General features: G+C 45.3%; 1 protein-coding gene across 1 annotated transcript in view; it reads left to right on the top strand.

The window, feature by feature from the left end:
• Positions 1–391: 391 nt before the first annotated feature.
• Positions 392–23,391, top strand: part of VSNL1 (visinin like 1) — a 105,737-nt gene continuing 82,737 nt past the window's right edge. The window contains exon 1 of the mRNA XM_028722292.2: positions 392–689. The gene's annotated coding sequence lies outside the window, so the exon portion shown is untranslated. The remainder of the gene's footprint in view (positions 690–23,391) is intronic.

Below are 23,391 nucleotides of genomic sequence, written 5' to 3'. Positions count from 1 at the left end.
ACAACTCCTGAACATCAAGCAGTTGAGAAATCAAGCAACACCAGCAGCGGATGCTGGAAATGCTCTGTAAAAGAAAGGGAGCTTTTTCTGTGAAGCTACAGCATATTCCACGAGGTGCCCCTGCAGCTCAAGAACAAAGGCAACAAAGAAGCAAGGCAGGAAGGCTCCAGGCAAGGCAGATAAGATCTCCGACAAACAGGAACAGCTGATATGCGGGAAACAAACGTGGGGGCTAGCCGGCGAAAAAAGAGGGTGAGCCCCCTCTGCGCCGGCCCTAAATAGGGCAGATACGGCAGGGATTCCCCTGCTTTCGTGGGGGCTGAAACCAGCCCCTGCTCACGTGGGGGGTGGGCGTGAAGCCCGCAGCCCCACCTCCTGGGCAGGCCAGAAGTGGCTTTGCCGGCTAGCGCGTGCGCACAGCGGCTCCCTCCAGCCAAGGGAACCTTGAATTTCTCCGGGATTTGCTGATCTGCAGTGCAGAGCAAAAAGCGCAGGAACGTGTTGCAGCTGCTAACCTACCGGCTTCGCGGAAGCGATCCGAAACGGGATTTTAAACCGGAGAGGCAAAAGCACGGATCCGTTCCTTCCTTGAGACCCTTAAGCAGACTTGAATTATTAGCGTTTTTAAATTATTTTTTAAAAAAACCCCTGCACCGTTCCGTCTCGATCTTCAGAGGACATCGCAAACTGTAAGTGGTCCAGGTTCTCAAATATTTAGGCTTTTCCTTTGCGCATCACATTACTGGCTTGGGCGGCAAGCAGCTTGGAAACGGTGACCCAAAAGGGAGTTTTGAGGTTTGCTTTTTTTGTGTTTGGTTTTGTTCTTGCGAAGAGTGCGCGGGAGGGAGAGAGGAAGAAATAGAAAACAGGCGGGACGTAATTGCCAGTGGCTTGTAAATCCCTATAAATAGGAGCTTAGAACCCCACGTAGACACCGATCTCTAGGAAGAAGATGCAGATCTGGCAAAGTTGTTTAGACTCGCATCGATGCAACCCCGGGGTGTGAAAGGAGACTGTCGAATGGATGTCAAAGCTGTCGGTCCCTTCCGCCGCCCCCCAATGGTCAGAGGCATTTGGATGAGAAGGGAGAGATTGAGACACGTATCTAGATACTGGGCTTGTGTGCCATATGTTGGTACTTAGAAGCTTAAAGCAGCGTGTTTCGGTTATCTCTCCGCTGCCCCCACTCCTTTTTCGTGGAGTGCTTAGAAATAATCTTTGTAAAGTCCCCCCCCCCCTTTTGTGTGCTGTGTTTTTGGGTGGTTTGGAGTTTTCTTGTGTGTGTGTGTCAAATTGAGAGGTGGGGGGGCAGGTACCCACAACAAATCGCCATGAGCTTGTTTTAAGATGTACCACCCAAATGATCTGGCATTTCGAAACACCAACCAAACCTCCCCCCCCAAGAAAGACATCAAAAGAGTGTAGGTTAGTAATTTGCATATTATTTTTTTTAAAAAAGGAACTGATGTCAGATGAAAGCCTCTGACATTCCCAGGCACTTCCCCCCCTGAGAAGCATCCAGAGAAAATGCCAATGCTGTGTTGTTTTCCAGTAGAAAGAGTTTGCATGAAAAGATCATTCTCCGCAAGGTCATCCAACTCGTTGTGATTATTTGTTTAAACACACACACACACACACTGTTTAGTGAGGTTGCTTCCTTGGCATTCTTGCTTTGAAGTGATCGATCGCCTCTTCCTAGCGGCACGCGACTGCTGCACGTGCAGCATATTTTAAGGAACCGAGGCTGGCATTGTAGATCTATATATTCAATGTGTGCGAGAGACCGTGCGCTTGTTTGTGCGTGAACAGAGGTGTGAGAGACGGGGAGCCCTTCACCAGTGCTGCAACTGCTTGGTGGGTGTTGGAGACAGAGGGCGGAGGGGGTGGGGGTGGGAAGGGAGATCTTCATGAAGCGCCATATGGGAGACAGGGGAGGGAAGGGGCTTTGGGAGGGGAAGTGAGGCTGCTTTTGAGAGAGGAGGGAATCAAAACAACAGGGAGAAGCAGGCTGAGGCAGATCTGAAGCACACACACACAGCCCAGCTCACTGCAGTGTTACACCTGATGGAGACTGCGGGCGTTCTCTCCTTGGAATCTTGTGGCTTCCCTTGGAATTTCCTTCAAGGGATCTGTTTTCTGGCTTGCTTGACTCCAGTGCCTAGCTCCTTGAGGCAGTGCTGTTAACATGGGAGTGCTTGTTGAGGAAAGAAGCAGTAAAGAGTCTTTAAAAAATAAAAATACATGGATATATATAGTGCAGTGCGGCTGCACCCCTGCGCAAGATGCACGTTTTCCTTAGGGATTGTCTCCACTGCAAGGCATTTCTTTTTAGCGAGTTTGGCTCGAGCAAGAACAATCTGAGGCAGCGCTGAGGTCGCCGCATGTGATGTTTGGCCCGGAACATCCGAAACCAAAGGCTGAGTCTAGGAATCTATTTGACCCATATCTGTAGGGTTAAAGATAGGTGGGGCGGGGAGAAGGTGCCGCTTCGGGAAAGCCCACACACTTCCTGACAGTAGGATATGGTGTGATGTTTGTGGGAAGACCCATTGGCAGAGGGATTCGAATTCAGTCAGTGGATGCATTTGAGTAAAATCAAGCCCTTTGCTGTCGCTCCCAAACGATGCTGCTTCTCCCCCATCCACAAACAAAACAAACAAAAATGTATACACACTCTTCCATGCTTCGGGAAAGCCCACACACTTCCTGACAGTAGGATATGGTGTGATGTTTGTGGGAAGACCCATTGGCAGAGGGATTCGAATTCAGTCAGTGGATGCATTTGAGTAAAATCAAGCCCTTTGCTGTCGCTCCCAAACGATGCTGCTTCTCCCCCATCCACAAACAAAACAAACAAAAATGTATACACACTCTTCCATGCTTCCTTTGTATCCCTTTCTGAAGTATTCATTTTGGCTTTGGCTATTTACACTGGCCAGATTCTATAGCCTATATTTCTCCTTGCATAGCGTTTCTTTTTAACCCTGCGTCAACCTTGAGCACTATCTGCATGCACATACCTAGCTGTTCTTAAAGTTTGCTCTTTGCTCATACTACTGTATTAAAACAAAAAACCCTACAACCCCCCCTTTTTCCCCTTGATGAATGCTAGGTCCCTTTGCAGTTTTCTGGTATGGACAGAAAAAATATCCTGCTTTTTTCACTTTTTTACTACGTCAAGGCTTTCTTTGTGCAAGCTGACCTGAAACACCTTGGCTGTGAGGTCCCCTGCTCCCACCAACTTCCTCAATTCCTTTTTTCTTTTGCTAGCAAACATGAATCAGCTAACAGAACTCAGTCCTATCCTATTCCCCCCCTCCACAATCTTATACCCATTGTGTTTCTCCCTCCATGTTTGTTTGTGACGTGGTGGACATTCTCATTCTACAAAAGCATGCTGCTAAATTTCTTTATAGCCTGTGAACTCCTTTTAGTTCATGGTCTTTTAATCCCAGGACATCCCACCCTAAGGAGCAGGTCTGAGGAACAGAAACTGGCAGGGAACGCACAATGCTAACCTTACATAACTGCAATAAGGGAGCTGTAGGAAGGACTCCTCCTGGAGATAAAGTGATGGGAACAAGAAGATAGGCAGGCAGGTAGGTTGTGGGGCTGGTGAGCACAGCAATTTTTGGTGGCTGCAAAGAATTTGGATATGAAACTACCAGAGCAGCAATAATTGCTATTAAATGTGCCTTTTAAAATTAGATCACGTCAAGCTTCTGCGCACCCAGTCAACTAGAATACTTTCTTCCCAGTCGACCTCATTGACCTTGCTTTTATCTGCTGCTTTGCCTTCTCTGAAGAGCATCGCTATCAAGTCGTCAATCCCTCTGCTGGAGTTGTTCCCATCAGATTTGGGGGGAAGGGAGAGAGCAGCATTTACATGGCATGCAGTTCATCCCACAGAGACACAGCCCACCCCTCACCGTGAAGCAATGGGAGGCTGGTGCTTTGAAGAGGGTTGCTTCCAGTCCGTCCCTTTCATATAGTCAAAGCAAACCAAAAACAAGTTCCAGGCTAGAATGTCGAGGGCGTGGCTAGGAAGTGTCTTTTTTTTACTTTTTCAGGTGTGGAAATGTCTGCAGCTTGCGTCGCTTTGAGATGAAACCAATACAGGGCTTGCATAGGCACGGCACAGAGTGATTTCTTTGCAGCATCCGCAAGGAGCGGCGACAGCCCTTTTTAGTTTGGAAGTACCAAAGTCGTCTCCTGCAGCCACCGCAGCAGCAGCAGTACGGGCAGCAGCAGGGACTGCTCTGTTCTTTTGGCAGCCACTGCAGAGCAATGGTGTGTGAACGCACCAGGCTGCCTTTCGGTGGTGTTGCTGCTGCTGCTGTTTCTGCACCAGGGATTGACTCACTCTGCAGCATTCCCTCCCTCCCACCCGACAAAGTAATTTCCCTTTTGTGATGCTCCAGTATGTTGGGCATACGCTGTTATCTGAATTAACCCGTCTTCACACAGCAAACTTGCCAAGCGTTGCTTTGCATGAGGATGCAATGAAAGAGTTGCAATATTTAACCCCTCTCTCCTGTCCATTTTTAGTAGTATTCTCTGATAGTCGTCGTCCCCCCCCCCCCCAATTTCCAGTTCAGAGGGAGAAACATTTAGGGAAGCTTTCAGATAAGGTGTTTGGATTATGAGGCACTTTTCTAGAGGATATATTGAGCCAAAGCAGCATGCAATTTTCAGATGGGGTAGCGTCAAATTCTTCACTATAGTCTTTTGAGATTTAAGAGACCCCAAACGCCTGTCCTTTATACAAAGGAACTATAAGTGAAAACAGCCCCGGCGTGTTAAAGCAGCACTATTACGGAGCCTTAACGACAGAAAGCAATCTAAAAGGCGAGAAGCTGGACTGCGTCGGTATAAAATGAATCGTGACCAAAATTGCTGTGGTTTGTAGCACAGTCGTTTTTCATCTGTAGCTAACTTTAGAGTTACATAACCGTCTTTACGGTCTTAATATGGGCACAGCTCCTTTGCGCTTGCAAAGATGAAGTGAACTCCGCAGTGTCGGTTCAACTGAGGAAGAAAAGGCATTAACCAAGAAATCATTTATTAGTGGAATCTAATGGAATAAGATTTCACTGGATACCCTCAGATCTAGGAAGCGATCCTGAAATATTGCAAGTCACTAGTGAGAGAAAAAGAGGGAGAGCAAAACATCACTTTAATAAATTCAACCATTTTCAGAATAAGGCCTGCCTGGCTGGTTTGAGTAAATGTGGCAATAGTTTGTGAAAATGACTTTTTTTCGGGGGGAGGGTTTCCTGAGGGATATATGTAGACTGCGGGGTCTTTTACTGTTCGATTTAAAAAATATGCCATTCTAGAGATGGGATTGTACACATTGACCTCTTAAAAATATGTGATTATGAATTACATTGTGTGTGTGTGTTTTTAAGCTCTATTCATTGAAACCACTGGCAACTATTTGACAGGGCTGTGTGCAGGAGTGATACATCTGTGGGGGCTGCGTTGGGGACCTTTACGAGACATCAAATGGCTGAGGAAACTTCAAAACATTTGGACAGCTCAGTGCCACGTTGCTTTTGGCTTTTTTTTTTTTTAAAAAAAGGAGTTAGGAAGTTTTCTAATACACAAGACATAAACTCCGCCACAAATTTTTCAGGGCGCTCGGCTTTTCCTCTGCTCTGAAGTGTTGTGTAATCTCATCGCTGCTGAGGTAAATGTCAGAGATGTCCGTTAATATAAACCTACAGAAATCATGCTGCATTGTCTCACGGATGCCTATTTGGCCCACGGTTACTAGTGCCACCTCTTGTACATAAATGACATGTGGGCTTAGACACATGAAGCAGTGTTCGCAGTACCACAGTCTTTGTTGTAGAATCATTTTATCCTTGCAGTTTGCCTTCCTGACCGGGCAACCTTATTATCCCCGTTTTCCAATTGTTTCTTGTAGGTTGGGCAGTTTGGGACAGCTGCAATGAATTCTTTTTCTTATTATTGACACACACACACACACACACACCCTCCACATCACCTTGATGGTGATGGAAGCCTGAAATACGGAATTATACCCCCCCCCCCAAAAAAAAACAACTCATTGCATCCTTGGCTTTCCAGTTCATGGTGGCTAAAGCTGGCCAATGTCACACAACAGCCCCTCTTCACTTTATTAGCTGCTCCTTCCCCTCAGTTCCATGACGCTTATCATCCATCTTTTCCTCGGGACCCTAATTTTCAACCTACTTTGTTCCTTTTCCCAGTCTGGCCAGCACTCTTACCTTTTTTTTGACAAGCGTTTGCAGTTTTTCTGGCACTGGGCCCTGACCTGTGAAGCTTTGCCGCAGTTGCTTTTCTTATCCCTAAACTCCCTCTCCCACACCACCCATTTATGTATGGAACTGCTCCTTCTCCCTCCCATTTTATTATATTTTATTTTGTTTGTGTGTGTCTAAATTTAAATTGTAAGTTCATTGGGGCAGAGTCCTGTGGTTTTTGCTTGTGTTATTCAGGAAAAGTCCATATACCTGGGTGGTACTATATAAATTAATTGAAATAACTGAAGTCCTCCATGTCAAGATAGCTATTTTACCATGACACGACTGATCAGCGGTCCTATCAAGAGTCCTGCAATTAAATGTCTTGCGATGGCAGAACATGAGCTTTTTCTTGGACTCCTAAGGGCATCACGGTGCCGGTCTCTGTTATTGTTGCAGCTAATATAATATAAAGCCTCAAGGAGTCGTAATAAACCAGGAACGCTTATGAATCATTCAATGAGCTAAGGTGTGTTGTGCGCTCAATATGCAACTCCAGGCAAATGATGCTTCTTGAAGAAGACTCTCCAGTTCTGCCGCTTATTAGTAAGGTAACGGTAAAGGTACCCCTGCCCGTACGGGCCAGTCTTGACAGACTCTAGGGTTGTGCGCTCATCTCACTCTATAGGCCAGGAGCCAGCACTGTCCGCAGACACTTCCGGGTCACGTGGCCAGCATGACAAGCTGCATCTGGCGAGCCAGCGCAGCACACGGAACGCCGTTTACCTTCCCGCTGGTAAGCGGTCCCTATTTATCTACTTGCACCTGAGGGTGCTTTCGAACTGCTAGGTTGGCAGGCGCTGGGACAGAACGACGGGAGCACACCCCGCCGCGGGGATTCGAACCGCCAACCATGCGATCGGCAAGTCCTAGGCGCTGAGGTTTTACCCACAGCGCCACCCGCGTCCCTGCTGCTTATTAGTACTCTGCTCTAAATACTAAACCAGACCTCACTGGACACATGAAGGGAGGGTTTTGGCTTAGCTGCAGAGGCTGCACTATTGTGCAACAGAACCATTCGGTAAGACTTGTCCCGGTTAGCACCGTTTGAGACTATGAGAACTGTAGCCCTGTGAGGGTCTTCAACAACTGTCAGCACCCTAAACAAACTACAGCTCCCAGAATTCTTTGAGGGAAGCCACAACTGCTTAAAGCGATAGGATGCTGCTTTAAATGTATGCTGCAAATGTAGCCAAGCTTTTTGCTGCCTGCAGCATAAAGTAATACAGTACAGGGGAATAATGTACCATTATTTTCTGCTTCTGAACTGGCACAGTTTGCCTGTAATATAACATTATTATTATAATAATTAATTAATTAATTAATTAATTATTATGATTATTTATTGAATTTATATACTGCCCTATACCTGGAGGCCTCAGGTCGGTTCACAGAGATATGTCCCTTGAGCAAATGTCCCTTGAACATTAAAAACATGGCCCAAACAATTGATCTACCCGTTCATACCGTAATTATAGACTGCAGACCTAGGCCTTTCCCCCACTAAATTCCACTATGATCAGAACTGAATCATAATCCCTTTAAACCAGGGGTCAGCAACCTTTTTCAGCAGGGGGCCAGTCCACCGTCACTCAGACCATGTGGTGGGCCGGACTATATTTTGAAAAAAATAATAACGAACGAATTCCTATGCCCCACAAATAACCCAGAGATGCATTTTAAATAAAAGGACACATTCTACTCATGTAAAAGCACACTGATTCCCGGACCGTCCACAGGCCGGGTTGAGAAGGCGATTGGGCTGCATCCGGCCCACGGGCCTTAGGTTGCCTACCCCTGCTTTAAACAGTTATGGCTTCTCCCAGAGGATCCTGGGAGCAAACTGTGAGTCATTAGGAGACCCCTGTTCTAGGGTTGCAATATGTCCGGAATTTCCCAGGCATAGATCTGATTCTGGACATAGCTGGAATACTGCAGTTGGAAACAGTATCTGGGCGGAAGTAGCTGAAAGGAGTGGGAAAATCCGGATGTATGGTAACCAACCCATGTCGGGAGTGTAGGTTTCAGCGACTTTCACTCCCCACCTCCCAAAATAGCTGAGTAAAGGTAAAGGACCTCTGACCATTAGGTCCAGTCGCGGACGACTCTGGGGTTGCGGCGCTCATCTCGTTTTATTGGCCGAGGGAGCCGGCGTGCAGCTTCCAGGTCATGTGGCCAGCATGACTAAGCCGCTTCTGGCGAACCAGAGCAGCGCACGGAAACGCCGTTTACCTTCCCGCCAGAGCGGTACCTATTTATCTACTTGCACTTTGACGTGCTTTCAAACTGCTAGGTTGGCAGGAGCCAGGGACCGAGCAACGGGAGCTCACCCCGTCGCAGGGATTCAAACTGCTGACCTTCTAATTGGCAAGTCCTAGGCTCTGTGGTTTAACCCACAGTGTCCACCGCGTCCCTTAAAATACCTCATAACCCCAGCCCCCCCCAAAGCTCAACTCTTTGAAATATGGCAACCCTCTCTATTGCAGAGACTCGGTCCTCAGAGAGAATTGGGATCCATGATGTGGGTTTTCTCCACCCATCTCACCACTGTCAGGAAGTTAAAAAAACTTTTGGGGGATACTACAGGGGAGGGACAACCCCCCCTTAGCCCCAATTCCATTTCCTGCTTCGCCACCGGCGAAGGACAGACTAGCCTCCACCTCACCCCACCCCACCCTACTTGCCACAGACCCAAGATGGCGGCAGCAGGGGTGGTGGGCTTCTGGAAAAGCATCCATGGTTCAAGCTGGGCTGGGTAGTGGCACAGTGGCAGGATGCGAGGAAGGAGGAGGAGGAGAGCTGATCCCCTCGAGATCTCACCCCTCCTCCTTCAGCAGGTCTTCATCCACCCATGGAGGGGAGAATAAATCATGAAAAATCAAAAGTAGGGTGGGAAAAGCAACGGTGGCACTCCCGAAAGCATGGAGCACTTTGTCATACTCGACTCAGGAGGGAAGAGCAATGATAGAATCACAGTGCTGGGCTCGAACCCACAACCCTGAGATTAAGAATCCACAAATGTCTGGAAACAACTGGGGGTTTTGTGGTTAGATAAGGGAGAGGAGGTGTTTCCTTAGGATGCTAAGCCCTGAGAAGAGATAGGAGAGAAAATCTGTATGTAATAGTCTTCCCAATTGCATTGGTGAGAAGCAAACCTATTCCAGGCTTCCAGAGGGTTGGCACTTAGATAACAACAGACAAACGTTCAAACCCCGCCCCCTCCTTAAAAGAAAAAAAAGTTTTTAAAATTCAATTCCCCCCCTTAAAATAATTTTAATAAATTCATCTTCGCCATTCTGCATTTCTTTGTGACACCCCAGCCTCCCTGCTGTAGTCTTAAGTGCAATATCACATTTTTGTCTGCGGTCCTCAATGGCTTGTTATAGCAGGTCATTTAAAAATATAATAGTAAACTTACCCTTAATATACACGATTTCCTCAGTGTCCTTTCTCCCGAGCGACGTTCCTCAGTAATTTGTTCCAGCGCTTGATTATCCTTTCTGATAAAAATGTACTTAACTTCTGTTTCATTAACGATCGTGGAGCCAGCTGGTCCCCAAAGTGCTGTTTTAATTAAACTTAAGCAAATAGTTCTTAAGCAGAATTCCTGTTAAGGATCTATATCTCCGTTTCCAATATTTTGCAACATAATTTTTTCCACAGCAGCATGTTATTGGCAGCGAAGACGTCTTATAGCGATGCCGTAGCAAAACATTTCTTGGAAAAAGAAACGAAAAGCTCTATATTAAATGTTATACCTGAAAGGCTATTTCCTCTGAGTAATAGGACCGAGAGAATATCTTTTCATTTGAGGAACATTTTTATCCAGGCCAAATTAATTTAAAACAAGAACATCTCGTTCATAAAAGCTCATAATTAAGAATATGGGTTGCTTGCAATCTGTCGAGCTTTTCTTGAAAATAATGGCCTCTGCCTGACTCCTAAAAACTGTCTACACTCAAGTAGACAATATTGGCTTAATGTGAGGTAACTCGTTACACCTGTGTCTACTTGACTCACCACACATACTATTACAAGTTACATTTTACAATTAAGAACAACACTAAGAATTACCTCTTACAATAAGGCAGTCATTTAATTGATACTTGAGGTAAAAATTATATTTGTAATGAAATGTATTTTGTTGCTGATGTAACTGGGAAAACTGGCCCTATTAAGAAATGAATTTAGGCGTCACGGATCAAATGAATCTCCTGTCAAGAGCACTTCTGTACACTTCAGATCTGTTGGTGGAAAATAACCTTAGGATCTGAATAGATAAGGACATAGAACAGTATTACTCAAACTGCCTCCCATCAGATATATTGGTCTACAGCTTTCATCATCCTTGAGCATTGGCCATGCTGGCTAGGACTGATGGGCACTGTAGTCTGAAACCTAGGGAGGGTACCAGATTGGGGCAGGCTGATATAGAAGAACGAAAGCTCAAGGTAGAGCACTTGTTTGTACTCAGATGTCCAATGGCTGGGTTCCCATCATATCCAGATAGGTCTGGAAAGGCCGAAGCCCTAGAGTGGGGTTTGCCAACCTGACAGGTGCACAAGCTCCAGACTGAGCTTTCATTTTTTATTTTTGGAAGTCTTGCTCTCCTAGAAAGAAAAGTTATGCAACAAAATGTAAGGATGTTGCTTGCCCAGAGCTGGAAAGATGCTAAGATACCTACTAGGATGGACTGGCAGATGAAATTATTGGACTACAGTGGTACCTCTGGTTGCGAACGGGATCTGTTCCGGAGCCCCGTTTGCAACATGAAAAGAATGCAACCTGCAGTGGCGCGTCTGCGCACACGTGGGTTGCAATTCGCCGCTTCTGCACATGCGTGTGACGTCGTTTTGCACATCTGCGCATGCGCGAGTGGGGAAACCCGGAAGTAACCCTTTCCGGCACTTTTGGGTCGCCGCGGGATGTAACCTGAAAGAACGTAAGATGAAGGGGACGTAACGTGAGGTATGACTGTGTGCAGAGATGGCAAGATTAACCGGGAAAATAAAAAAATCAGGAGTATTAAAACTTCAACAGAGAATGGGACAAATACAGTGGTACCTCGGGTTAAGAACTTAATTCGTTCTGGAGGTCTGTTCTTAACCTGAAGCACCACTTTAGCTAATGGGGCCTCCCACTGCCGCTGTGCCGTCGCCGCGCAATTTCTGTTCTCATCCTGAAGTAAAGTTCTTAACCCGAGGTATTATTTCTGGGTTAGCGGATTCTGTAACCTGAAGCGTCTGTAACCTGAAGCGCCTGTAACCTGAGGTACCACTGTATAGATTGTATTTCAAAGACCACTGTAAACACTTGAACACTTTGGCAGCCTTTAAATAACTCTTGCAGTGGTCCATAGACTTTGGATATAATGGAGGACTGTAAACTAGATGTACTTATAATATGCAGTTGAAAAGGTTACTTAAAGAATCCACGGAGGGGAGGAAGGGAGTCCTAGGATTCGAAAGAATTTTGTGTAAAATTCTAATATTTGCAAGAATATTATTTCTGTGAATGAACTTGTAAAACCAAATAAGAAAACTTTTTTTTTTAAAGGAAAAGTTATGCAACAAAATATGCCGGTGGTACATAGTGGTACCTTGGGTTACGAACTCAATTCGTTCCGGAAGTCCATTCTTAACCCAAAACTGTTCTTAACCTGAAGGACCACTTTAGCTAATGGGGCCTCCCGCTGCCGCTGTGCCGTCGCCGCGCAATTTCTGTTCTCATCCTGAAGTAAAGTTCTTAACCCAAGGTATTATTTCTGGGTTAGCGGATTCTGTAACCTGAAGCGTCTGTAACCTGAGGTACCACTGTATAGATTGTATTTCAAAGACCACTGTAAACACTTGAACACTTTGGCAGCCTTTAAATAACTCTTGCACTGGTCCATAGACTTTGGATATAATGGAGGACTGTAAACTAGATGTACTTATAATATGCAGTTGAAAAGGTTACTTAAAGAATCCACGGAGGGGAGGAGGGGAGTCCTAGGATTCGAAAGAATTTTGTGTAAAATTATAATATTTGCAAGAATATTATTTCTGTGAACGAACTTGTAAAACCAAATAAGAAAACTTTTTTTTTTTTTAAGGAAAAGTTATGCAACAAAATGTGCCGGTGGTACATAGTGGTACCTTGGGTTACGAACTCAATTCGTTCCGGAAGTCCATTCTTAACCCAAAACTGTTCTTAACCTGAGACACGCTTTTGCTAATGGGGTCTCCCGCTGCTGCCGCGCGATTTCCGTTCTCATCCTGGGACAAAGTTCTCAGCCTGAGGTACTACTTCCAGCTTAGCGGAGTTTGTAACCCGAAGCGTTTGTAACCCGAGGTACCACTGTACATCAAATCTATTGGACATTTCTGCAGAAAGTTAAGAGCACAAAACTCAGAGGCAGCTGAGGGAGGCTGATCACTTCCATTTGGGAGGGGAGCTTTCCCATAGCAGCAGAAGAAGCTGGATGGAGGAGAAGGCTGGGGTATGTTTGATTGAGCACGTTATTTGTGCCCACATTATTTCATTCAATCCCTTTACAGAACAGCTTGCTTTGGTATGTTTTATTCCGAAGCAGCTTGCTTGAAATAAATGAGATTTCCTTCCTGCTGAGCAAAAAAATTGTGACATTGCACAATTGCACTCCCTGCCCCACCTGTTTTCCCATGTTCCTCACTTACTGATCTGCTTGTCATCACTGGAATGCTTTTTTATTAATATTCAGTAACCATAAAACAGAAATATAAAACGCGAATGAATCAGCAAATACAACCATAAAATACTTATAGACACCCTGCAGCGGCAGCAAGTTAACATTCATTATACACTGTAACGTAAGGATATGTTTGTTATCAAGGTTGGCAAAAAGTTTTGTATGCATATATGTTTTGTTGAGAGTTGTGAATCTGCAGATAATTGTTGCACATCCTGGGTTCCTGAAGAGCTGTTGCTTCCCCTTCCCTTTCGTTTTATTTTTTAGTCCTTGGATTCACTGTAGTCTGCATTTCCTTTTTCGCTAGCAACTAGGATTCTATTTTTTCCTGTGGTGGATTCATCTGATGTCAAGTAGTCATTAGAAGTTATTTTCTGCAAAAATCCCTTCTCCAAATGGTTAGTGCAGAATGTGAAAACTTTGCAAAGATGCTTAAGTATGTCTCCTGCAGTACTGGAGCTAAAAACCAAGCGCTCGCTAATAATCCACTGTATAGTTAATTTACAGTACAGTAGTATAAATGTCTGTTCAGTAGTAAATCTATTTGTGTTTAATAGGCTTTACTGCCTGGTAAGTGGGCACAGAATGGCAACATAGTCTTTGGTCTAGGGTTGGCATTGGGGGAGAACAGGGTTGTTGTCTCTTTGATAGCTGTGAGGCAGGCAGAAATTCAACAGTTTAATCCGTTTCCTGTGTGGAAATACAATATTGGAAAGATCTGCAGGATCCACCTGCCTGTTTCTCTGGGTAATTGGTTTGCTGCCTGCCGGGCACTTGGAGCAGGCAGCCACTTGAGAGGTTTTTGGGGTGGAGCAATGAGTTCAGGAATTGCATGCCTCTTATTTTGCTGCCTGCCGGCCATGTAGAGCTTTTGGGAAATGTGGGGACCTTACTATTGCTGCTGTGTTTGTTTTCCTTCCTGCAGGCATTGGAACAAACAACTGCTTGAGAGAGGGTGCAAGGGGCTGGGATATGGCAATCGTTTCCGCAGCATGCTCTATAACATGATTGTTCCAAAGTTGTTGGGGAGAAGCCCAGTGCTGAGGCGTCATCATTATTCTCACCATCATAATAATTACAGTGGTACCTCAGGTTACATACGCTTCAGGTTACATACACTTCAGGTTACAGACTCCGCTAACCCAGAAATAGTGCTTCAGGTTAAGAACTTTGCTTCAGAATGAGAACAGAAATCGTGCTCCGGCGGCGCAGCAGCAGCAGGAGGCCCCATTAGCTACAGTGGTGCTTCAGGTTAAGAACAGTTTCAGGTTAAGTACGGACCTCCAGAACGAATTCAGTACTTAACCCGAGGTACCACTGTATCACCTTTCCCCTGCTTCTTCCAAGATGTTTAGGAGAGGACACTGCAGAGAAAGAGATCATCACTCTTTCTCTTATTGTTCCAGGTTATTGGGGGGGGGGGTGGCATTTCAGAGGTATCACTAATATCCAGTGCTTTTTTCTGGGGGGACGCAGGGGTACACATACCTCTAAACATTTTGTGAATCTAAGTTTGGCCTCATTGAGGGGCAGTATTTCAATATGAGTAGGAAAATGAGAGTACCCCTTAATATTTCTTTTAGCAAAAAAGCACTGCTAATATCACATTTTCTTCCTGCCTGGCCCACAGCAGCAATTGCTTGCCAAGGTACCTCACCAAAGATTCATGAGTAAGCTTAGCTGTCAAGGAATAAGTGGAGAAGGCCTCTTATGAGTCAGGAATTGCTTTAAGTAGCAGGACGCAGAGAGAAGGAATAAATGGACAGTTTTTTGAAGGGAGATAAATAGAAAGCAGGGTCTCCTAATGGTCAGTTTGGGGGCCTGTGTTTTTTAACTTGTTAACAAACTGAAATATACTCGGAGTCGAGTGTGGATTTCATGCTCTTTCTTCAGCTCATAGTAGTGAGGAATGGAAGTTCCCCCAAAATGTCTGCTTTATATACATTATTTACACAATGGGCCCCACATGATTGGCTAATTCTGGGATTCTCCCGTAGGCCAATCAGGTTGCGGATTCACTTCCACCTGGAGTTGGATTGGGTGGCTCCTGCGGACCAATCAGACCGCTGCATTCTGAATCCTATTGTTCTAGGACTGCTGCAATTTGGAGCCTATTCAACTCAGTACATAACACAAACAATCTAGAGTTAGGGGTGGGCAGTGAGATGGCCAAGTCAGCTGACGATAATAAATTGCTCGGGGGACAAACAGAGATCGCAGAAAGCTTGAAAAGGACTTTCCCAAATGGAGGGAATGGGCAATAAAACGGCAAATGCAAGTCTGTGTAGTAGACAAATGTGAAGTGATGTGTCTCATGAGGCAAAAATATTAATTTCACGTATATGCTCGCAGGGTCTGAACCAGGAACATGATCTTGGGACCATTGCTGGATGAAAGTGTCGATCCACTGCACAGCATGTGTGGAAAAGGCACATTCCGTTCTAGGGATCATTAGGAAAGGAATTGAAAATAAAGCTGCCAATATCATAATGCTGTTATAGACATCTGTGCAGTCATCCAATGGATGCTTACTCAGAAGTCAATGCCCCTTAGTTCAATTTGACTTTTTTCTCCAGGTCTTCTTCTTCGATCGCTCATAGCTGAGTAAGATTGTCTTCCATCAACACGGTTTTAACAGTGAGTCCGTAAGTGACTGTGGAGGCCAATTCTGGATCCACATGTCCTTCCACAGTGGGGACATAGGTTTCTGGGCGGGAGTTGATCACGGTGAGGGTTTGCCAAGTGTGCCTTCCTCTTAGCGCATTTCTCCCTTTCGTCCTGAGTTTGAGCATCTTCAAAGTCCATGACACCTTTGGTAAAAGCTGTTCTCCAGTTTGAGCGCTCGCAGGCCAATGTTTCTCAATTGTCGTGCTTATACTGCATTTTTAAAGATTTGACTTGAGTCTTTAAACCTCTTTTGTTGACCACCAGCATTACGCTTTCCATTCTTGAGTTGGGAATAGAGTAGTTGCTTTGGAAGACGATCATTAGGCATCCGCACAACATGAGCAGTCCAATGAAGTTGATGTTGAAGAATCATTGCTTCGACACTGGGGATCTTTGCTTCTTCCAGTACACTGGAATTAGTTCGCTTGTCTCCCCAAGTGATATGTAAAAATTTTCGGAGGCAAGGTTGATGGAATCTCTTGAGGCACATGGAGGATTGCAGACTCAGAAATAAGTTGTCTGCATACTTGAATGGATTTAATCAGTAGATCAATCCATCAAATGTAATAAAATAAATAAATTAAGAAGTTTCTATTATTAATAATAAAAAAGTATACGAAAAAATTCTTATGCTGAGCTGTGCTTCAAAATAACAGGTCGGATGCTGCAATAAGAGCCACGGTGCTTTAGCTAGTAAATTTCCACAGTCCCTCTTCTTACATATGCATGGCATCTTCCTAGGGGTTTTCAGGCTAAGCCGGCCACTTCTGTGAGGCTCTGCGACAATCCTTTCTAACTCTGAATAAATTTGTTTAGCAAAATCAAAAGCCAGCTCAGGCTCTCTGTGTCTCTCTCAACATCTGAGTACATGCATATATTTTAAAAGTGCTTCTGCATTCCTTGAAAAAACGTCCACCAATTTGCCTAGTACTTTAAGATGTCAAATTGTAGATGGTGTCAGATGCTTGCTAGGCCAGTGTTTCCCAACCACTGTTCCGCGGCACACTAGTGTGCCGCGAGATGTTGCCTGGTGTGCCGCGGGAAAAATTAAAAAATTGAAAGTTTTTTTTTTTAAAGTCAAATTTTCGATTGGGCGCCGTCACTAGATGACCCCTGGGGTTCCCTCCCTCCCTCCCGCTCTGCGCCTCCCTCCTCCTCCTCCTCCTCCGGGGAGGCCCTTCCTGGCTCTCGGCCAAGGCTTGGCGGCTGCCACTCACTCACTCACTCGCCCACCCGTCCCTCCATCCCTGCACCCGGCCTCTCCCCCTCCGTCCCCGGCGCGGGGGCTGCCGGGATCCGTAGTCCCCTCGCCCTTGGGCTCCGCGCCCGCGCGGGGTGCGCGAACTACGTTTCCCAGCGTGGCCTGGCGGGCCGGGCGTTTTGTTTGAAGTGCTCTTCTCCCGGCCATGGAATGAGCGCAGCGGCGGCTGCCGGGCGGGCAGGGGCTCTTCCGCGCAGACCCCACGCAGCCTGCCTGCGCCCCCCGGAGATCGGGCGGCAGGATGGAGCCCGGGGATCCCCGCGGAGGCGGAGCGGCGGAGGCGGAGGCTGCCCCCCAGGTAGGGCTGCGTCGGGGGTTTTTTATTTTTGCAATGCTGCATCCGCGCCGGAGGGGACGCATCGGACCGTGGGGAGACCCTTTGGCGGGCGTGCAAGGCAATGCATGCGTGCAGGCGTTGCATGGAGTGCAGTGCAATGCAATGGCAACGCGGCGCCCTGCATGCATGTATGCAACTTCCACCGGCGCTCCGGACTTGGCAGGTGAGGGGGGTCCCCAGTGGGCGGCAGAGAGAGCCGGGAGGGCGAAGGGGAGCCGGGGGGGAGCAGCGCTGCTCCCCGAGCCGAGCCCGGGGGAAAACTTCGGCGTCGTTGCGCCGGGTGTTGGAAGCGGAGGCTGGCGGGGGCCCCTCACCTGCAAAACCTGGTCGCCTCTCATATATTTCGTGCATTGCATTCATCGCCCGCTTTCTCCTCCAAGGAGCTCCCGGGGGCGCGCGTGGTTCTCCCCGTGTTATCCTCGCAACAACAGCCCTGCGAGGTGGGTCAGGCGAGTGGCCCAAGGGAGCACCCAGGGATTGTCCTGGCCAGGTGGGGTGATTTGAACCCTGCTCTCTGCCCGGTCTTCGTCCTCATTTAGCCCCCACATGTGCATGACTGTGGTTTTCCCCCCTCGTCTTGGCTATGGTGTGAGTCTGTGCTGTTAATTAATGGGGTTCTGCCTTCGGAGAAGATGAGCCAGCCCTCAAGGAGGTGATTATGTAATTTGCTAGCAATTCATGTCCCTCCCGGCGTGACGCTGCGCGCTGACGTCACGGGGCTGTAATGGTGGTGTGCCTCGAGATTTTTTTCATGAAACAAGTGTGCCTTTGCCCAAAAAAGGTTGGGAAACACTGTGCTAGGCTACAGCTGAGAAAAGCACTGATCTGAATTAGGCGCTGAATCTCTTGAATTTCTATGTTATGATTTAAAAGGGCCATCTGAGTCTGGGAGTATACTCTTTTACCTGAATTGATTAGTTTGAAATAAATGCCATCTTCGAGGGTTACATTAGCTATTACACATTTGATCTGTGGTCCAGTGTGGAAGATCCTTCAGGGACCCAGGGAAAGCCAAAGAGGCCTAAGGCAAAACATGGTTTTATTAAAACGATTCTTTTTTTTTTAATTAAATTTTTATTAAAGTTTTAACATGTCAACACATCACAATAACAAATAAAGAAAAAAGAAAAAGAAAAACGACATAGTAAGAAATACAGGAAATAAAACACGTATAACTTCAGTTTTTACTTTCTTTTAACTTACTTTCACGACTTCCTCATGCCTTCCCTTTCTGTATTCTAATTTCTGATTCAATTGTCAGCAAATCCTTCCCTTACTTTTAAATTAGTTTTAATAACAATTATTTCTTCAAATTATCCCTTACCGCTTTTAACCCCTTAATTTCCAATCCAGCGTTATTCTAACCTTCATTAATTTTACAATATTTCTTTAAATACTCTTTAAAATTTTCCCACTCTTCTTGCGCCGTATCTCTTCCCTGGTCACGGATTCTGCTCGTCATTTCTGCCAGTCCCATGTAGTCTATCACCTTCAGTTGCCATTCTTCCACGGTGGGTAGTTCTTGCGTCTTCCAGTACTTTGCGATGAGTATTCTTGCTGCTGTTGTGGCATACATAAAAAACGTTCTATCCTTCTTTAACACCAATTGGCCAACTGTTTTATTAAAACGATTCTTGTAGGAACTGGAAGAGTGAGACCTACAAGTATCTTTCATAGCTGCCTAGGTAAGTTGGGGGGGGGGGGGTTAAAAATCATCCTGAGTCAAACCTGGATTGGAACTATTCATAGTTCTCTTATGTAAGGAATACTTGGGAAAACGTGATAGTAATTCTTCAAACGTTGCAAGGATCTCTCACGTTTTTGTTTTATAAAAATGAGCAACTGCCCTGGGTAGGATGAGGGGTACAAAATTATTATTAGGACTGCTGTGGGATTGGGAAAATTAATCTTCCTTTCCTGGGCAAATTTCTTCAGTCTACATTGTCCTCCCTGGGCTGCTATTGCCCCGTGGGACTAAGACAAACTTCAGATGTATCTGAAGAAGTGTGCATGCACACGAAAGCTCATACCAATACCAAACTTCGTTGGTCTCTAAGGTGCTACTGGAAAAAATAATTTTATTATTTATGCCCCGCCCATCTGGCTGTGTTTCCCCAGCCACTCAGGGAAATAAATAACTACATGACCTTTGTAAACATCTGAAGGCAGCCCTGCATTGGGAAGCTAGAGAGAGAGAGATTTTATTAAGTTTTCAATTTTATGCCTCAAAATAAAAATCTTACATAGTACCATACATTCAGGGACTTCCATCCTTCCCCTTCCATGGTTCAATTAGTTTATCCACCATTCCTGCATATTTTACTATAACCGTTTTATTCCGTCCTGGCGCTTTCCCGATGAAAACTCGTGTTTGACCGCTGAATCGGAGCAAATGGCTGTCTAAGTTTTCCGCGGAATACCATTTGCTCCAATTCAGCAATAAAATGCAGAGTTTCTTCGGGAAAGCTCTGGGAGGGGAAAGAGCCACACAAAAAGTGTGGTCAACAGGAAGCTCTCCTATCTCACATCACTCCAGTGTTTGTTATTCTGTTGAATTTACCTTAATGCTGCCAGCATTTTCAGCTGTGCGCATTTTCCATATACTCAGAAAAAGAAAAAAAAAAATCCACTCCTCTTTAAATGCATGTTCTTATTGCTCTCTTATTCTATACGTTACACCAGCTCCGTCTGCAAATTCTGTCATCTTAAGTTGCCAAAGCTTACCTGGGACCTCCCTCACTTTCCATTTTTGGGCTAACAAAACTCAGGCTGCTGTTGTTGCATAAATAATCCCCCCCCCCCCCAGTCACCTGGGGACCTCTGAATGATTCCTAGCAAAAATGCCTCCGATCTTTTTGGGGAAAACAACAAATTTTTAGTAACCTAGTCACATATATTAGACTGTGGGTGTCAGCACATAGCATTTTTAAAAAACGCTGTTTCCCTGGCTTGAAACTTTGATAGCTATCTTGATTTATATGAACTGCTAGAGTAGCAGGAGGGTATTGATTTCTCTGTGGTGCTGCCCTCGATTTCTTTGGGGAGAAGTAAAACAAGAGCACTGATTTCCCCTAAAACAGCTCTCTATTGAGAAGTAACAACTTTATGTGAGCTCTCCCATTTTTCTCTGTGGAGGCGTGCAGGGAATGTGCTTCTGGTTCCCAAAAGGCAAGGCTTTTTTCAGGAACAAGGTAATAACTACTCTGGAAAGTGTTGTACTAAAAGGGTGGGGGGCAGGGGAGACTGTACAGAAATGCCTAAACTACACTGTGAGTTTCTTGGGTAGCAGATCACAGAAACAGACCTGGGAACTGCTCTCTGTTTGTCCACCTAGTCGAATATTCTCCACATTGAATGGCAGTGACTTTCCAGGGCTTCTCGGACAGAGACTCCATCCCTGCTATCAGATCCCTTTAACTGGACATGGCGGGAAGTGAACCTGGACATGCAGAGTGTGTGCTATGTCCTTGAGCTATACTGTCTCTCCATATGGCCCACCGTATGCAGTTCTACCCACACAATTTCTTTCTAGTGGCTTTGCGGGTTGCACTAAACCACTGAGCCTCATGGGCTTGCCGATCAGAAGGTCGGTGGTTCAAATTCCTGCAATGGGGTGAGCTCCCGTTGCTCTGTCCCAGCTCCTGCCAACCTAGCAATTTGAAAGCACACCAGTGCAAGTAGATAAATAGGTACCGCTGTGGTGGGAAGGTAAATGGCGTTTTCGTGTGCTCTGGCTTCCATCATGGTCCTCTGTGCGCCAGTAGCGGTTTAGTCGTGCTGGCCGCATGACCCGGAAAGCTGTCTGTGGACAATCACCGCCTATCTCAGCCAGAAAGCGAGATGAGCGCTGCAATCCCATAGTCGCCTTTGACTGGACTTAGCTGTCCAAGGGTCCTTTACCTTTTGGTTTTTTTAAACCTTTATTCTGCGTAGAAAGGGACTCATTACCATTCCCAATAACACGTTGTTCTCAGCAATTATGGAACAATTCAAATAACGTATTCTTTCGCTCCATAAGACGCACCAGACCATAAGAGGCACCTAGTTTTTTGCTACACAGTGATTCCTCTCGCTGTTCTGGCTTCTGGGATAGCTGTGTAGCCTGCATTCGCTCCATAAGACGCACACACATTTCCCCTTACTTTTTAGGAGGGAAAAAGTGTGTCTTATAGAGCGAAAAATACGCTAAGTCATTAAGGGCAGCGGTAAGGCTCCTCATTGTAGCCTAGGTTTGTACAGCTTCATGGTTAGCAAGGGCAGAGTTTAACCACCAGTCCTGTTTCGAACAACACAATTAAGGGCTTATCCAGACTTCCCCTTCCAGCGCTTTCCGCAGGAAACTCTGCATTTTATCGCTGAATTAGAGCAAATGGTATTCTGTGGAAAACTTGGATTGCCATTTGCTCTGATTCAGCGGTCAAACACGAGTTTTCCTCGGGAAAGCGCCAGGACAAAAACAAACAAACCCCCAAAACCAAAACACTCAGACATGGAGGTTTAAAGCCCAGACCTGTACCACGAAATGTGGTACAGAATTGGGTCAGGCACAAAAAGGGCCAAGAGGTAAGAAAGCAGCCAATATCTTTCATTGGCATGAGCTGCTGTAAGCTGTTATTAATCAAGTGCTACATGACTTCCTTAAAGCTTTAAAAAAGGAGAGTAACAGCCAGCAAATCGTCAGCTCCAGCAGACCATTGTGCACTAGTAATTAATGCTGCAGAAGAGAAAAGCGATGGCCACGATCCAGACGACAGCACAACTAGTGCCACCTACCCATTGAAGCTTTGGGTTTCTGTTCTTTGGACAGCAGGCCTTCAGCCAGAGCTGCATTTGGAATTTGGACTTTTGCAAGCAGTTTGAGATACAGCAGAGGGGATGATGCCCAGCAGAAAGAAAGAAAGAAAGAAAGAAAGAAAGAAAGAAAGAAAGAAAGAAAGAAAGAAATCAGCCCAAAGCTCTTGGGGTCCTGTAAATTAGCATCCTGGATTATTGGAACTGGCATTAAAATAAATAAAATACTATATTGCTAGACAACTGCAATCTGCATTTTACTCCAAAAAACATTCCAGAGGATTTAAAAAGCCAAATCAATTGCATGACTTAAATTAATTCCAAAGGAACTGTTCCAATCATAAACACATCCCATAATGTTTGATTTTCAGACATGGATATGTGATTCTTTTACAAGATATGGGACATGCAAGGCTGAAATTATTTTAAACAGTGAAGAGTTTGATCTACTGCTGGAAGAAACCACTTGCGTGTCTTTTGCTGAGAGTGAAAACCCAAGGAATTTTAATGCAAACCTTTTCCACTGTAAAACCCCATAATCTAATCTCATATTTTGTGATTTTTTCTTCTTCCTGCATCGTTGGGAAGGGTTGAGAAATGAGGATTGTCTGATATGCTTCGCTTATTCCTTTTGCAGCTGCTACAGACACTCCGAGATGTTTTCAATATGCCTGCTTCTTGCCTCATCGTTGTCCTTGCCTAATTTTCCAGGTTGTGCTGTAGATTAGAGGAAAAGAGTAGGGAAGAAATTTGATTCTGTTGGCATTTTAAAGACAAATCGACCCAATTCTCAGTTTCTGAAACAATATGAGAACCGAAACACAGCTATCTGTGAATTTTGATATGCAGTTTTCCATCAGTGTGGGCAAAAATGCATATACTGGTATTAGTGGGAATAAAGTGCATGTATTAGTAAAAATAACATGCAAGAATATATTATATTTGGGGAACTTGCTTTGCAAAAGCATCCCTATTAGGTGCAACGGCATACACACATGTCTATATCAGGAGAAAATGCTAGTGCATTTTCATGAAGATTAAAAAAATAATAATTCTCAATCTCTTGTGGAAGTGTGGAGAACCTAATTTAAAACGGAAAACATGGTGACAGAGAAACTGAAATTAACTGTTATGGTTTACATCTTGGGTTCCTTGTATTCTTTCTTTTTGTTCTGTTTGTGTTTCTCTAAAACAAATAGAAAATATCTTGGAAAAGAAACTGAAATGGAAAGTTTTCAATTAGATTAGGATCATATGAGCCAATCCCTAGGGGCTGAGATATTTTCTGTCCCGCCCCCCCCATAAAATATTTGAGGAGTCTGCCCCTCCCAGT

Source organism: Podarcis muralis, chromosome 3, assembly GCF_964188315.1.
Source record: "Podarcis muralis chromosome 3, rPodMur119.hap1.1, whole genome shotgun sequence".
NCBI lineage: Eukaryota > Metazoa > Chordata > Lepidosauria > Squamata > Lacertidae > Podarcis > Podarcis muralis.
Note: the sequence above shows the minus strand (reverse complement) of the source record. Positions and strands in the feature narration are given on the sequence as shown.